Source organism: Aythya fuligula, chromosome 3, assembly GCF_009819795.1.
Source record: "Aythya fuligula isolate bAytFul2 chromosome 3, bAytFul2.pri, whole genome shotgun sequence".
Classification (NCBI taxonomy): domain Eukaryota; kingdom Metazoa; phylum Chordata; class Aves; order Anseriformes; family Anatidae; genus Aythya; species Aythya fuligula.
Window position 1 is genome coordinate 109899323 of NC_045561.1, and position 15586 is coordinate 109914908.

General features: G+C 44.2%; 1 long non-coding RNA gene across 1 annotated transcript; it reads left to right on the top strand.

Annotated features, from left to right (window-relative positions):
* Window positions 1–4739: 4739 nt before the first annotated feature.
* Window positions 4740–14045, top strand: LOC116486999. Its single transcript, XR_004253040.1, has 2 exons — window positions 4740–4846; window positions 14012–14045. It is a non-coding gene; the product is annotated as an uncharacterized LOC116486999 (long non-coding RNA).
* Window positions 14046–15586: the final 1541 nt, after the last annotated feature.

Genomic DNA, 15586 nt, shown 5'->3' on the forward strand with positions numbered 1-15586 from the left:
TTTGTCAGGAACTAGGAAAAAAAAACACAACACATTATTTTATAAACAGCAGACAGTACAGATGGAACTAGAAGTCATGCAGCTAACAGAAGGATCAAAGAAGAACAACTCTTTCCTTGATGCAAGGAAGAGAAAGAAACAACAAAGTGTGCAGTACAGTGTGTACTCTTGACATAGTAGGGTCAACCAGGAGCTTAGAGAGACTTCTGAGCAGGGTAAAAGGAGCTAGAATAAGGAAGAGAAAAATGCATGAGTATCTTGAAAAGATAGAAGGAAATTGTCTGTTTGTTAAGTTCCTTCTCTGTAAAGTTGCCATCTCTTGGGCTTTCTTTACTGTGTATTATGAAATATATTGAATTATTTTAATATTAAGGTGCCAATATCATTGAGTCCGGTGATGTTTATTTTCTCAAGGAAAAAAAAAAAAAAGGAGAGGGGAAATATAATGTCAAGGTTTTGAGAAACATAAATGTAAAACTAAAGAACTAGACTTGTTATACATGTTTAGGAGGGTGGGATGGAGACAGGGAAAGACAGACAGAGAGGGCAACGTAGAAATATAATGCAATTTAAATTTAAATTATTTTAACGCAATTTTATGATTTTTATAACCTATCATTTTCAGTGCTGGTTTTGTTTTAGTTACAGAGTCTTACTGTAATCAGTATTTTGCTTTTATTTAACATATACATAAATACTGTAATGACTTCAGATATTGTATTAGGGAACTGAGCAGGCTGGAAAACCCACATATTTTGCAAATGCTCATCACCTGTCCAGGATACATAATGCAGGATTCAGATCTGGATGTGCTAATCCAAATGTTGCAATGTACTGATGTACGTCTCGTGTGGTGTGAGTCAGCCCTCTTTAATGTCCCATGGAAAAATCCATTAAACATGTTCTCCTGCATCTGGAAATCATTTTATGTGAGAATGGCCGCAAAGCCAGGATCTACCAAATTCTTAAATACATTTTACCAGAAAATGGCAAGATCATAAAACCGTAGAATCCTCTAAGTTTGAAAAGACCTTTAAGATCATCAAGTCCAACCATCAACCTGATCTACCAAGTCCCATCACCAAACCATCTCCCTTAGTATCACATCCACACATCTCTTAAACACCTCCAGGGACAGGGACTTTATCACCTCCCTGGGCAGCCCATTCCAAAGCTTGACCACCCTTTCTGTGAATAAATTATTCTTAATGTCCAATCTAAACCTCTCCTTGCACAACTTGAGGCTGTTTCCTCATGTCCTATCACTTGTCCTATTACCTGAGAAAAGAGACCAACACCCTCCTTGCTGCAACCTCCTTCCAGCTAGCTGGCCCAAGCAATGAGGTCTCCCATCAGCCTTCTTTTCTCCAGACTAAACAACCCTTATTACCTCAGCCACTGCTCATGCGTCTTGTTTTCTGACCCTTCACCAGCTTCATTGACCTTCTTTGGACACACTCCACCACCTCGATGTCCTTGTAGTGAGGGGCCCAAAACTGAACACAGCACTCGAGGTGCAGCCTCACCAGAGCAGAGTACAGGGGGATGATCACCTCCCTGGACCTGTTGGCCATGCTATTTCTGATGCAGGACAGGTTGCCCTTGGCCTTCTTGGCCACCTGAGCACACTGCTGGCTCATATTCAGCCGGCTATTGACCAACAACCCCAGGGCCCTTTCCACCGGGCAGCTTTCCAGCTACTCTTCCCTCAGCCCGTAGCATTGCATGGGGTTGTTGTGCCCCAAGTGCAGGACCTGGCAAATGATGAATGTGTCTAGAAGAATAAAGAAGAAAAGAAGGGAAGAAAAATGAATATTAAACTGTGAAATAAATTTCATCATTCAATTTGATAGTCCATTAATGGTACTCAAAAGAAGAACCATCTTACATTTCATAGCAGGCTTTTTGTTGTTTTTTTTTTTTTTTTTTTTTTTCCTCTTCTTCCTGGAGTTTTACTTGTATTTTTACTATCTGTGGGCTTGAAGCACAAATTATATATTCATTGGTAGCAATGCATTTTACAGCATAAAGCTTGCTTCCTTCTGCCAATGCTCCTTTCAGATGACTCATGGATTCTTCAGGTAAAATAATAATTATCTCCCAAGAATTAAAAAAAATAATCTGTACTGACTGTCACTGCTTCATTGAAATGTTGGATAACAGGATAAGAACAAATGAACATTTTTAGTTTCTTTCTGGCTTGCTAATTTGTAGCTAAGATTACATTTCTGTCATTTTCATCTCCTATGGCTCAAGAATTCTGACATTTGTGCCTCCCTCCTGTGTTACCCCCCAGACTCAACCATGCAGTTCCTATGCCAAAGTGAATATAATAAGAATATAAATTAACAACTACAAAGCTCTTCAAGAACATTTGGTCTTTGGAAGAAAAGTACTTGTCACATAGTCCCGTTGTTGCTGAAAAAAACAGGAAGGATTTCCATTGCCATCATTAGCAGTTGGATTAGATTCAAGTGTGGGTTTAGCAAAATGGCAAAGAAAAAGCGCTCTAGTGATGCCTCCCTAATTCACATTAAGCAGGAGCCCCTTCTCCCCAAGCATGGTGCAGTATCACAGCTATGCAACCTTCCTCTCTCAGAAGGACAATTTCACAAAAGGGCGGTTTCCAAGGATCTGCACATGTATCTGCATCGTTATCTGTGGGAGAGCTTCAAAAATCCAAAAAAAAACCCACAAGTTTCTACCCAGTCTGTTTCAGATACTTCACAGTTTTGTGGGTGTTTGTACCAAGGTGGTGTGACTCCTTGTTAGCAATGAAGTAGCTACGTGCTAAGATTTATAACCAGACTGGAATCCAAATTACACACTGATGTTGTGGAATTCAGCTCTAGTGCTGTGGCCTAGGCTGGTATCATATGGCAATTTGCTATTATGGAAATTACATCAGACTGGTGATAATGTTAAAAGTCTGTTCATATGTTCAACTTATGTGGTAATTTCTTTGTTCCCAGAACCAAGAAAGTGCAGAGGAAGAAGAGTAAACTGAGTCTGCTTAACACCTTTCACTAACACTGAACATCATGCTGTGTGGGTGACAGTCAATGTAAAAGAAGAGCCTGAAAGCAGGTTTTAATAAATTCAGTTATCACTTTCCTAACTTTGTTTTATGACTTTTTGCCCAGCTGCAGTAAGTAGAAGAACATCATCTGGAAATGCTGTAGTATAAAATTTTTCACTGATGCTTTAGCAGCGGAAGAGGGACGATACCCAAAGCTGTGTGTAGGGAGCTGTGAAATGTGGCACTCAAATCTCTCAAAGAAACAGTTTTCTTCACTGAATGTGGATGCTGAAAATCAATTATATGTAGATTGGCTATGAGAGAGACAAGCTGTTCTGTTGATTTAGGCATGACCTGTGTGGTGACGCTTCATCTCCCACTGAACTAAATATTCTTTCAAATGACATATTAATGGGAGGGCATCCAAAATACTTGCTAGGCAAATGAATGTGTAATAGCCAGATGGTTTATTTGGATTTTCAGTAATCCTCAGAGGATCAGAAAAGGGATTTATTTAGGATTCAGTAAGTTATGGCATGCATTTACCTGTGTTAAAGCATCTTGAAATACAGTACATTATAATTGCATATCTGTTCTTTTTTTATTCTGCCACATTTGTAAAGCACTGTGGAAAATGACAGCCACCTTTTCATGGGGTAGTAGGAGTATACGGGGATTGTTTAAGAAATATTCTTGTAAAAGGCGTGGTGAAGCAAATTACCCAGTAATCCTTTTGTCACCTTTATGGCTGCTCCCATCACCCTTCTGCTATTCTTAGGACTATTCAAATCTTTTATACCACATCAGATTCCTTCTATTCAAAATTTAGCATAAAGACCATAGCACATCTCAGAAGGTGGAATAAAACTTACCCATGGGAGCCTACCTACATAAGTCTATTTAATAGATAAAATATATTTTGGAATGCCTTCTCTTTACTTGAACATATTGCACTAAGACAGAAAACTTCTAATACAATACCATACAGGCTCGCTCTTCATGCTTTTATCTCTGTATGTGTCTGGTCAAAAGTCCTCAGCATATGCACACTCTCTTCAGCTGGGAGAGTGAGCCACAGGTGTTACATTTGTATAAAGTCTGGCTTTTATCCGTATAGTTCTCTAATATACATACACATATAATTTTTCCTCTTTGAGCTGGAATGGGTCCCTTTGATGCTACTGTATATTCTGTATAGAGGGAAAAAGGAAATTGAGTTTCTCTCAGTGGTGGGATATGCCTGGAACACATTTCTTCTGGGGAAAACTGGGCTGTTTCTGAAGCATTTCAGAAATTCATGTCTTTTATAGACCAATAGAACTATTTCTGTGCCTTCCACTGGCAGCAATAGTGGACCAAAATGATTCCCGTCTATGGTACAGTTAGTGAATCAGCAAAACACTTACAAAACAAGTGTGTCACTTGAACAAAATATAAGTGTAAATTCTGTAGAATAATTCAGGAAAGCCTCTCCAAGGCTACTTGTCATCTAATTTGTCCCAGTTGCTACAAACTGGGGGAAACCCTGCCGTACAGAACCAAAGCTCTACCACTGGGAGTGCACAGCAGGATCACATATGTACTCTGCTTGCTGCTTGGGAAATCGGTCTCCTGAGTGATACAGAAAATAGCCATTCATGCAGCTATGGCCTCTTTAGAGCCTTGTTTGTTAAGTGATATCTGATTTTATTGAGTCCTACTAAAACTGTTTTGCAGTGATTTAAGGACGTGACAGTAAGACTACAGTGAATCCATTAAATTTTCACGATGACAGACAACTGGATAGTCTAAGGAGAAGACATCATAAGATTTTCCTCCTGCTGATTTGTAAGTATGTCTTGGCTTCTACCCTTTTGGCTTCATGCACATGACTAGATCATAGAGGCAGACTCCTTGCCAGATACCCAGATATTCATGGAACATTGGAACTATCTGCTTGCTCTCCCAAAGGTTGGGGATAACCCAGTTTCCTTAGCCCTTGCAATTTAAGGCCAAATCCTTTCTTGACTGAGAAGGCAGAGGAAGAGTTACAGGCCTGTGCTCAGGAATGTGCTCAGGTTCTGCATACAAGTCTCACAGAGATGCCAAGTGGCAGACCTGAGGTATCTTCCTTGTTGGCAGAGCCAGGGGGTTGGCTCTGGCATCCCAGTGCTTGATAACTCTCCCAGGTGTGAGCCACATCTGGGGGGGCTAACTGCTCTGTGGTGTCTACAGAGACATCTGGATGTTTCAGATGATCCCAGGACATTCTTACCCACATACAGACACCTCACTTTAAGCTATAACCATGCTGATCCTCACCATGTAGACCCACTATTGAATGCCTGCAATGCAGCAGGAGACCACCGATCATTTGTTATGTGTTGTGACATATTCCCCTAATTTTCTACACTGTCTCCTTGACTATTCCAGTGTGCAATCATGGTCCACAATGCCAGCAGCATGTACAAGCGTCTTTGTGAACCAGGCCATATAAAAAGAAATAAAAATCTACCAATTCTTGAATTCAGAAGGTAGTCTTTCCACCATTTGTCACTTACCACTCTCTCAGTTTCATTGTGAGCCATGCTTTTGCATGAAATATGAGGCATAGCTGTAAGCCAAATGCCAGTAGAAAAGTGGATTATCCCTGCTTCAGCATCCCTTATTGTGATTCAATTTTTGTACATGATAGGCACTACCGTTCAACAAGCAGCCCTGTCACTGGTCAGCATTTGATTTAAACAAACATTTTCAGACCGTAAGCTGGAGAGGTGCTTGGTCAAACAATTGATCAGTGGGGTAGATGAAACTAGTAATACAAACACTCTATAAGCTAGGCATAACACTGGGAAAGCAGATGAAGGTTTGAAGCCAATGATTTTGATTTGCATGAGTACATAAAGAAGGATATTTCTGAAAGTAATAGAGATTAAAGGTGCTGAGAGAAAATAAAAGCTTTTTTTTTTTTTTTTAAAAAGCACTGTGTAGAGGAAGGGGGGGGGGGTCATTTTTACTAGTTTAATCTGGCTGTAAGAAATATATTACTTGGCTTGTCAGCATTTGATCTCAAAATTCATTTTAAGGATTCAGGAACAAAATCTCAGATGAACCAGTGCAGCGTCCGCTTAAGTGGGGAGATGTTTTTCCAATCGTTTTAACAGGCAATATGCAATATAAGTGCAAGTCTCCAGAGGTCAATAGAGTTTGCTGTAGTTATCAGGAGAAAATAGGCTTCATGGTGAGTAGAGAAAACAGAATTCTTTTAATATCCACAATATCATTTTAATGTTTGATAAAAGATTCTGTGTATGTGAGTGTATGCATATTTGCACACACGTACACACATAAAGAGATATTAGTAATATACTTCAAACAAAAATATTTCCTGCACATAGTGACTTTGCAGTATATTTAAGAAAGCTACAAAGATCCAGCAGAAGACTGCAAAAGAGAGGAAAAAATATGGCTTCCTGCAAACTAAAACTAAGCTAATTGTGGGATCTTTTAGTTCACACCAAGAATATTACATGGTATGTAAAAAATCTACTGTCAGTCTGAGAAATGGTGTCAGTTCCTGACATCGCTCAAGCCTGTGACAAAACTCCCAGTGGCTTGCATGAAAGCAGAATTACATCCATTATGTTTTTCTCATGATGAAGTACACCAACAGCAAAATAAACTTTCAGAGCTCTAATTCCTCTCCTTTTGATTATCACTACTTACTCTGCCTTATTGTGGTGAAATCTTAAAATAACATGTTACCCTTAATCTCAAGAGGAAAAAATTGTACGTGCTTCTTGAGATTAAATCTCTTTTCATGCAGAATATTCTCAGTGGAGATGCTAAAAGGAAGAGGTTTCCCCTGAAGCCTACCCCAGCATTAAATAGGGGTTCCTTAGAACATCCAGCAAGGTTATTTTCAGAAAGTTTTATAGACATATTTTATTCTTCATAAATCCTATAAAAATATACGGTAACACTTTTTTTTTTCCATATATCGATAGTGATGTTTTTCAAATATAATAGTTACAAATTTATTTATACAAATAAACCCTTTTTTATTAAATTTATTAAAAAGGGTTTATTATGTGACCTCCTTTGTTGGTTCCTTGGCAAAAAGTACTCTAGAGACAAATGTCAGGAGCCAGGCTTCAGTAGGGAAGAGAGGTTATTTTTTTTATTTTTTTTTGGAAAATGCAATTTGCTCAATACTGTTAAAAAGTAAGTGTGTGTCTAAATTTAAGACTCAGCATAATTGGAATACTACAGATTTCCACAGGAACACTGGTCTCTCACCTGGTGTGATCTGAAGCTGTGGTCAAATACTTGATGAAATTCTCAGCTGGTTTAAGTAGATGTAATGACCCTGACTTCAACAGATAGCTGGCAGAGAATAGAATTTAGTCTGCTAACTTTTTGAAAGCAACCATTTTATTTATTCTTCAGCTCTGAGCATTTATGTTCCAGCTGGTCTCAAAAATCACATAACTGGAAGTTGTAAAGACATGCTGGGGAAAAAAAGTGGCAGGAAAATTGGCAGAAAAAGAGACACTGAAAACTTGAAGCAGAAACTATGGCAACACGAAGCACTTGGAGGAAATGCACAGGAGTTTCACCAGTAACACCTGGAGGACCAGGCTTACACCTCAGCAGTGCAGGCAAGGGTTGAGAGAAATGATTCTCCCCCTGAGAGAATCATTTGTCACATGTAAGACTGCAATCCTGACTGCATCCACACCTGCATTTTAGATTGCCCCAGTACAAGAAAGACATTGACAAACTCCAGCAGAGGACACCAAGTTGGTCAGGAAGCTGGAGCACAAGGTAGGCTGAAGAGTAAAGAGAGGCTGAGGGAGACGGGCCTGCTCAGGTCCCAGAAAAGACTCTGGGGTATCCTCTGGGATGCCTGGTAATATGATAAGCAAAAATCAAAAGCTGGAGCACTGGACTTCCAGTTTAGATACTGGGAATAATTTCCTGACTACAGCGGCCCTAAAAAACTGGAACAGAGATTGTTGGTGCTCTCTATAGACACTCAAAACTCAGCTGGGCAAAGACCTGGCACCTGCTCTACTGTGGCTCATCCTTCAGTGGCCAGTTGGACAGGATAACCTCCAGAGGTCCCTCCCAACCTGAATGATTCTGCAATTCTATGATACCATTCAGTTTACTTAAATTATTCTCTTTGTTTTCAAAGAGAAGTGACAGTTTCAGAAATGGATCCAGCTGTTGATTATATGCTTCAGGGGGCAACATTAATGGAGAAGCTGCAGCCCTTTTAGACCCCTGGTAAACTCAGGCCTCAGTTTTTATTGTTTTCTACCTTCAGCTATTGTGTAGCATTGCTGAGCTCATAAAGCAGCTGCTGTGAGTGGTGTGAAAAGTAATTGCTGTATATACTTCATACAGCTTGTAAAATGATTTGGAAATTACTGTAGAGAAGTGAACTGCTACTTTGTTATCAGTGTAGAAAAGCTCAAGATGGCAGATCACTAGATAAGCTATATATATATGCATATATAAATACTCATATATAAGAGCTGATAAATCCACGTGGATTAAATATAGGAATCTGAAAGAATAAACACTTTTTTTTTTTTTTTTTTTTTTCATCTAGGTGTATATGCATCTATCTATCTATATATTTGGCCATTTGCCGAGGCGATCGGCTCCGGGGCAGACGCGTTCTGCAGCGGAGCGGGGGATCGGGCCAGGCAGGGCTAATTTTTTCCGGCATCGAGCCTACTTGAGGGAGCCGCCAGGACCCGGCAGCCCTCGTGAGGGAGGCTGAGGAGGCGAAGGCGGAGCCAGCAGCGCCCCCTCCCCAGCCGTTCAAAAGCTGCCCCTAGGGAGCGCGAGCAACCAGGAGCGTGGCGACCAGGGCGGGCAAACAGGGCGTGGCGCGTCAGAAGGGAGTGGCGCGGCAGTTAGCGCGGCAGTTTGCGCAGGCAGGGCGAGAAGGAATGGCGGCTCATACCAACCGCCCGCCCATACGAACACCTCCTTAACGACAGCCGTTAGCTAGGTGATAACGGTCTCCACCAGGCACGGTGTGCTCTCCAGGAAGTCGGTACACACGCAGACAGACTACCCATTAAAAAATGCAGCAGTTCAGGTCACCGGATGCAAGGAGTGTCTGAGCCTGTTGCTGCCATCGGCGGGAGGCAGAGAAACTGCGTGCGTGAGGTGCGAGCAGGTGGATGACCTGGTCCGCATGGTGGCGGAGCTCAAGGAGGAGGTGGAGAGGTTGAGGGCCATCAGGGAGTGTGAGCGGGAGATAGACTTGTGGAGTAACTCCCTGCAGGGCCTCAAGGGGAGGTGCCGAGGTGAGACTCCTCAAATGGGGGCGGACCCCCTGCCCTGTCCCCATCAGGCAGAGGGAGGGGATCTGGGAGCTGAGGAGGAATGGAAACAGGTCCCTGCTCGACATCGCAGGCGATGCCCTCCCCTTCCGGCCCCACCTTCCCAGGTGCCCTTACGCAACAGGTTTGAGGCCCTAGAGATTGAGAGGCCGGTGTGTGAGGAAGAGGTAGCAAATGTTCCCAGGAGGATGCCTGGGGCGAGGAGGTCAACTCCGCACCTCAGGACTGCCTCCACCAAGAAAGACAGGAGGGTTATTGTTGTTGGAGACTCGATTCTTAGGGGAACAGAGGGCCCTATTTGTCGGCCTGACCCTACCCATAGGGAAGTCTGCTGCCTCCCTGGGGCCAGGGTCAGGGACGTTGCCAGGAAGCTTCCTAACCTGGTACGCCCCTCTGACTATTACCCCCTTTTGATAGTCCAGGCGGGCAGTGATAACATCGAAGAGAGAAGCCTCAAGACTATCAAAAGGGACTTTAGGGGACTGGGATGGTTAGTGGATGGAGTGGGAGTGCAGGTGGTGTTTTCGTCCATCCCTATGGTGGCAGGGAGGGGTTCAGAGAGGACACGGAAAGCCCACCTGTTAAACACGTGGCTCCGGGACTGGTGCCAACGCAGAAATCTTGGGTTTTTTGATCATGGGGCACTTTACTCAGCACCTGGCCTGATGGCCGCAGACGGGTCCCTATCTTTTAGGGGAAAAAGGATCCTGGGCCAGGAGCTGGCAGGGCTCATTGAGAGGGCTTTAAACTAGGTAGGAAGGGGGATGGGGCAGAGGCTAGGATTGTTGGGGCTGTGCAGGGGGGAACAATGGCAAGGCCGGAGGATAAGGCAATGGCCCAGCTGAAGTGCATCTACACCAATGCACGCAGCATGGGTAACAAACAGGAGGAGCTGGAAGCCATCGTGCGGCAGGCAGGCTACGACTTGTTTGCCATCACGGAGACGTGGTGGGACCAGTCTCATGACTGGAGTGCTGCAATGCCTGGCTATAAGCTCTGTAGAAGGGACAGGCAGCATAGAAGGGGTGGTGGTGTGGCTCTCTATATTAGAGAGTCTTTCGAGGTTGTAGAACTCGAGGTTGGGAATGACAAGGTTGAGTCCCTTTGGGTTAGGATCGGCAGGGACAACAAGGCTAGTGTCCTGGTCGGGGTCTGCTATAGACCGCCGAACCAGGATGAGGAGATGGATGAGGAATTCTACAGGCAGCTGACAGAGGTTGCAAAATCATCAGCTCTTGTACTCGTGGGGGACTTCAACTTCCCTGACATATCCTGGAAGCACAACACAGCCCTGAGAAAGCAGTCTAGGAGGTTTCTGGAGAGCGTGGAAGATAGCTTCCTGACGCAGCTGGTTAGTGAACCTACCAGGGGTGGTGCCCCGCTAGACCTTCTCTTCACAAACAGAGAAGGACTGGTGGAGGACGTGATCGTCGGGAGCTGTCTTGGGCAGAGTGACCACGCAATGGTGGAGTTCACAATTCTTGGCGAGGCCAGGAAGGGGACCAGTAAAACCGCTGTATTGGACTTTCGGAGGGCTGACTTTGAGCTGCTCAGGACACTAGTTGGTGGAGTCCCTTGGGAGGTGGTTCTGAAGGGCAGAGGGGTCCAGGAAGGCTGGGCGCTCTTAAAGAGGGAAATCTTAATGGCGCAGGAACGGTCTGTCCCCACGTGCCCAAAGACGAGCTGGCGGGGAAGAAGACCGGCCTGGCTCAACAGAGAATTGTGGCTTGATCTTAGGAGGAAAAAGAGGGTTTATAAGCTTTGGAAAAGTGGGCAGGCCACTAAGGAGGACTTTAAAGAAGTAGCGAGGCTGTGCAGGGACAAAATTAGGAAGGCCAAAGCTCATCTGGAGCTCAATCTGGCTACTGCCGTTAAAGATAACAAAAAATGTTTCTATAAATACATCAACACAAAAAGGAGGACTAAGGAGAATCTCCATCCTTTACTGGATGCGGGGGGAAACTTAGTTACAAGAGATGAGGAAAAGGCGGAGGTGCTCAATGCCTTCTTTGCCTCAGTCTTTAGCGGCAATACCGGTTGTTCTCTGGATACCCAGTACCCTGAGCTGGTGGAAGGGGATGGGGAGCAGGATGTGGCCCTCACTATCCATGAAGAACTGGTTGGTGACCTGCTACGGCACTTAGATGTGCACAAGTCGATGGGGCCGGATGGGATCCACCCAAGGGTAATGAGGGAACTGGCAGAGGAGCTGGCCAAGCCACTGTCCATCATTTATCAGCAGTCCTGGCTATCGGGGGAGGTCCCAATCGACTGGCGGCTAGCAAACGTGACGCCCATCTACAAGAAGGGCCGGAGGGCAGACCCGGGAAACTACAGGCCTGTCAGTTTGACCTCAGTGCCAGGAAAGCTCATGGAGCAGATCCTCCTGAGAGTCATCATGCAGCACTTGCAGGGGAAGCAGGCGATCAGGCCCAGTCAGCATGGCTTTATGAAAGGCAGGTCATGCCTGACGAACCTGATCTCCTTCTATGACAGAGTGACGCACTGGGTGGATGAGGGAAAGGCTGTGGATGTGGTCTACCTTGACTTCAGCAAGGCTTTTGACACCGTCTCCCACAGCATTCTCCTCAAGAAACTGGCTGCTCTTGGCTTGGACTGGTGCACGCTTCGTTGGGTTAGAAGCTGGCTGGATAGCCGGGCCCAAAGAGTCGTGGTGAATGGAGTCAAGTCCAGTTGGAGGCCAGTCACTAGTGGCGTCCCCCAGGGCTCGGTGCTGGGGCCGGTCCTCTTTAATATCTTCATCGATGATCTGGACGAGGGCATCGAGTGCACCCTCAGTAAGTTCGCAGATGACACCAAGTTAGTTGCGTGTGTCGATCTGCTTGAGGGTAGGAAAGCTCTGCAGGAGGATCTGGATAGGCTGCACCGATGGGTTGAGGTCAACTGCATGAAGTTCAACAAGGCCAAGTGCCGGGTCCTGCACCTGGGGCGCAATAACTCCAAGCAGAGCTACAGGCTGGGAGAGGAATGGTTGGAGAGCTGCCAGGCAGAGAAGGACCTGGGAGTGATGGTGGATAGTCGGCTGAATATGAGCCAGCAGTGTGCTCAGGTGGCCAAGAAGGCCAACGGCATCCTGGCTTGTATCAGGAACAGTGTGACCAGCAGGGCTAGGGAGGTGATCGTCCCCCTGTACTCAGCTCTGGTGAGGCCGCACCTTGAGTACTGTGTTCAGTTTTGGGCCCCTCGCTACAAGAAGGACATCGAGGTGCTTGAGCGGGTCCAGAGAAGGGCGACGAAGCTGGTGAGGGGCCTGGAGAACAAGTCCTACGAGGAGCGGCTGAGGGAGCTGGGCTTGTTCAGCCTGGAGAAGAGGAGGCTCAGGGGCGACCTTATCGCTCTCTATGGGTACCTCAAGGGAGGCTGTAGCGAGGTGGGTGTTGGCCTGTTCTCCCACGTGCCTGGTGACAGGACGAGGGGGAATGGGCTTAAGTTGAGCCAGGGGAGTTTTAGGTTAGATGTTAGGAAGAACTTCTTCACTGAAAGGGTTGTGAGGCACTGGAACAGGCTGCCCAGGGAAGTGGTGGAGTCACCATCCCTGGAAGTCTTCAAAAGACGTTTAGATGTAGAGCTTAGGGAAATGGTTTAGTGGGGACTGTTAGCGTTAGGTCAGAGGTTGGACTCGATGACCTTGAGGTCTCTTCCAACCTAGAAAATTCTGTGATTCTGTGATATATAGATATATGCATATATATGCTTTTGTGCTACTCTGATCCAAGGATCTGGATCCTAACTGTTGAGATAATTTATCTTACCTTAGAATCTGGCCTTAAAATCTGGCCACAGCCCTTCCCACCCCACCTCCCCCTTTTTTTTTTTTAAGAAATAATATTATTGCTACAATGAACAAGGTGGAGTTCCAGATTCCATGCCTGGTTGTTAAGATGGGTTCAATGGAAAAGTGAACAAGAACTTGAAAGGGAAATCCGCAAATATCAAGAAAACACAACAAGCTTAAGATATGATTGAGCAACTTTTTTGCTTAGGGACATGGCTTAGTGGGTGATATTGGTGGTAGGGGGATGGTTGGGCCAGGTGATCTTGGAGGTCTTTACCAACCTTAGTGATTCAACAACCCCCTAAAATGTTCGGGTCTGAACAAGTGGAAAAGGGAAACAAGATATAAGCTTATATGATAAAGGAAGGCATACACTACCAGCATGTATGTTGGTACATAAACTATGCAAGAAGGAGCCTCTTCCCTTCTAAATTCAAAAGCAGCATGTAGGACTAATTCTTCCAAGAACATGGTAAGAGTCCTTCCTGCGTCCTGCTTGCCTCACCTTCTGTTGCTTTTCCCTACTTTTCAGATGATAACATCCATACATCTCACAGGGTGGGCCTAGACTTTTATTAATTAAACTTCTAAGACCTTTGAAGAGGAGAAAGAAAAAGTATTGTTATCAAGGATTATTTAAACTACATTTCTGTGAGGTTGAAATACAGTCCAGCTGAGAACTACATACCAAAGCCTTAGTAAAAATAGTCAACCAGTGGGTTTTCAGCCAGTATGATGTCAAATTAAAATTATACTTTGCAAGAGTACATTCCATGCTGATAAATCCACGTGGATTAAATATAGGAATCTGAAAGAATAAACACTTTTTTTTTTTTTTTTTTTTTCATCTAGGTCATTTTGCTTCCTGTTAGGATTTTATTGTCAAAAAAAGTAAACCTGAAATCTGTAAGTGGAGATGTAAACAACTACACAGGAAAAAAAGTAAGTACTTAGCAGCAGTGAAGTTTGTCCAAGGATTACCACAGTGAATAAAACCAACTTTGCTTTTAAAAGCTGAGTGTACTATTTTGGGAATGTGACCCCTTTTCATGAATAAATGACATGGTGACATTTACAGATAAAGCAAGATTTAACTGCTATGAAAGGAGATGACAAATGTCAGGATGTCAGTAATGATCTGTGAACATAATGGTCTCTCACCAGAGCATTGAGTAGATATATAATGTAACTGTCGCCTGCTACTGCTGCCATGGAAGAAGAAAAGCAAAGCAATATGAGGAAGATCAAAAACCTCTCTGGAACCAACCTTAAAGTCTGATTGATAGGCATTGGCACAACTTAACTAATAAATTATACTGTTAATGACTTTAAAGTTTTTACCTTGTGCACATTACTATTAAACACTATGAAATTCCTGTATAACTTACAACTAGGTTGTGTCAGAGGATGAAGTGCTGGCCATCAAATTGGGCCTTCTGACAGTTTCTGTATTCCTGCTGTACTGCTGGGGCTCGGCTATTGTGGAGGTCTCGCTGAAGCTGGAGGGATTTACAGCAATCAGAATCTGGTACATGGAGCCCAGATTACTGCAGAGCAGGATTTTCCTTAGGCATGAGCCAGCTGTGGGACAGACCTATTAGACCACTTAAATGTGGCAGGGTTGTCCTCTTCCAGTGTTCTCAAGTGTTACGTCTCTCAGTTTTTCACTCCTTGGCAGACCTGTGTAGGCCCAGCCTTGTGATTACTGTCAAACTCATCTTGACAACTTCTTTGGGAAGCCTAGAAATATGGTAGGGAAAAAGCTTGGCATTATTTATGCAGTTGTCTTCTGAAGTTGTCTCAGTCAACTGCCTCCTACCCCCAGGCCCTAATCCAGATCCCCATTTGTCTCACATATTGAATGCTTTCTCCAGCTGACAGTTAAATTGATTCCCATTTGCTATTTAAAGTGAGGAGAGTGCCTGGAAGTCTGAAGGTTTAAAAATCCAGAGACCTAAGCACAGCGCGGTGTGGAAGGCAGGGAGTTTCTTCGCATCCACTCCCCAGCCTCATGGCAACTTCACAGCTCTCAGCTGTGCGGCAGGTTTTGCTTTCTTCGAGCGTTGCTCCGACAGTTTGTCGACCTTTTCTCTGAATAGGTTAGCCTGCCACAGGGCTTATGCTACCCAGAAGACCAAGGGTGGTTTCAGAGAAATGGTGAAGCTGTGATTGAAAGCCAGACATAGTCAAACACTGGTACAATAAGCCAGGAAGTATTTGGCTGGTAGTTTGTTTATGAGAAGAAATATCCGGGACAAAACATTAAAATATCATGGTTAAAACATTAATACAATAAAAATGCCAAGTTCTGGAACAGAGTGAAGAAGATGCTGAACACTGAATAGATGTATTTTTAAGGAACATTCTGCTCCTGTTAACAGTGCACAAGTGCATTTCTAAGACTACTTGTATAGATAAAGCAATCAC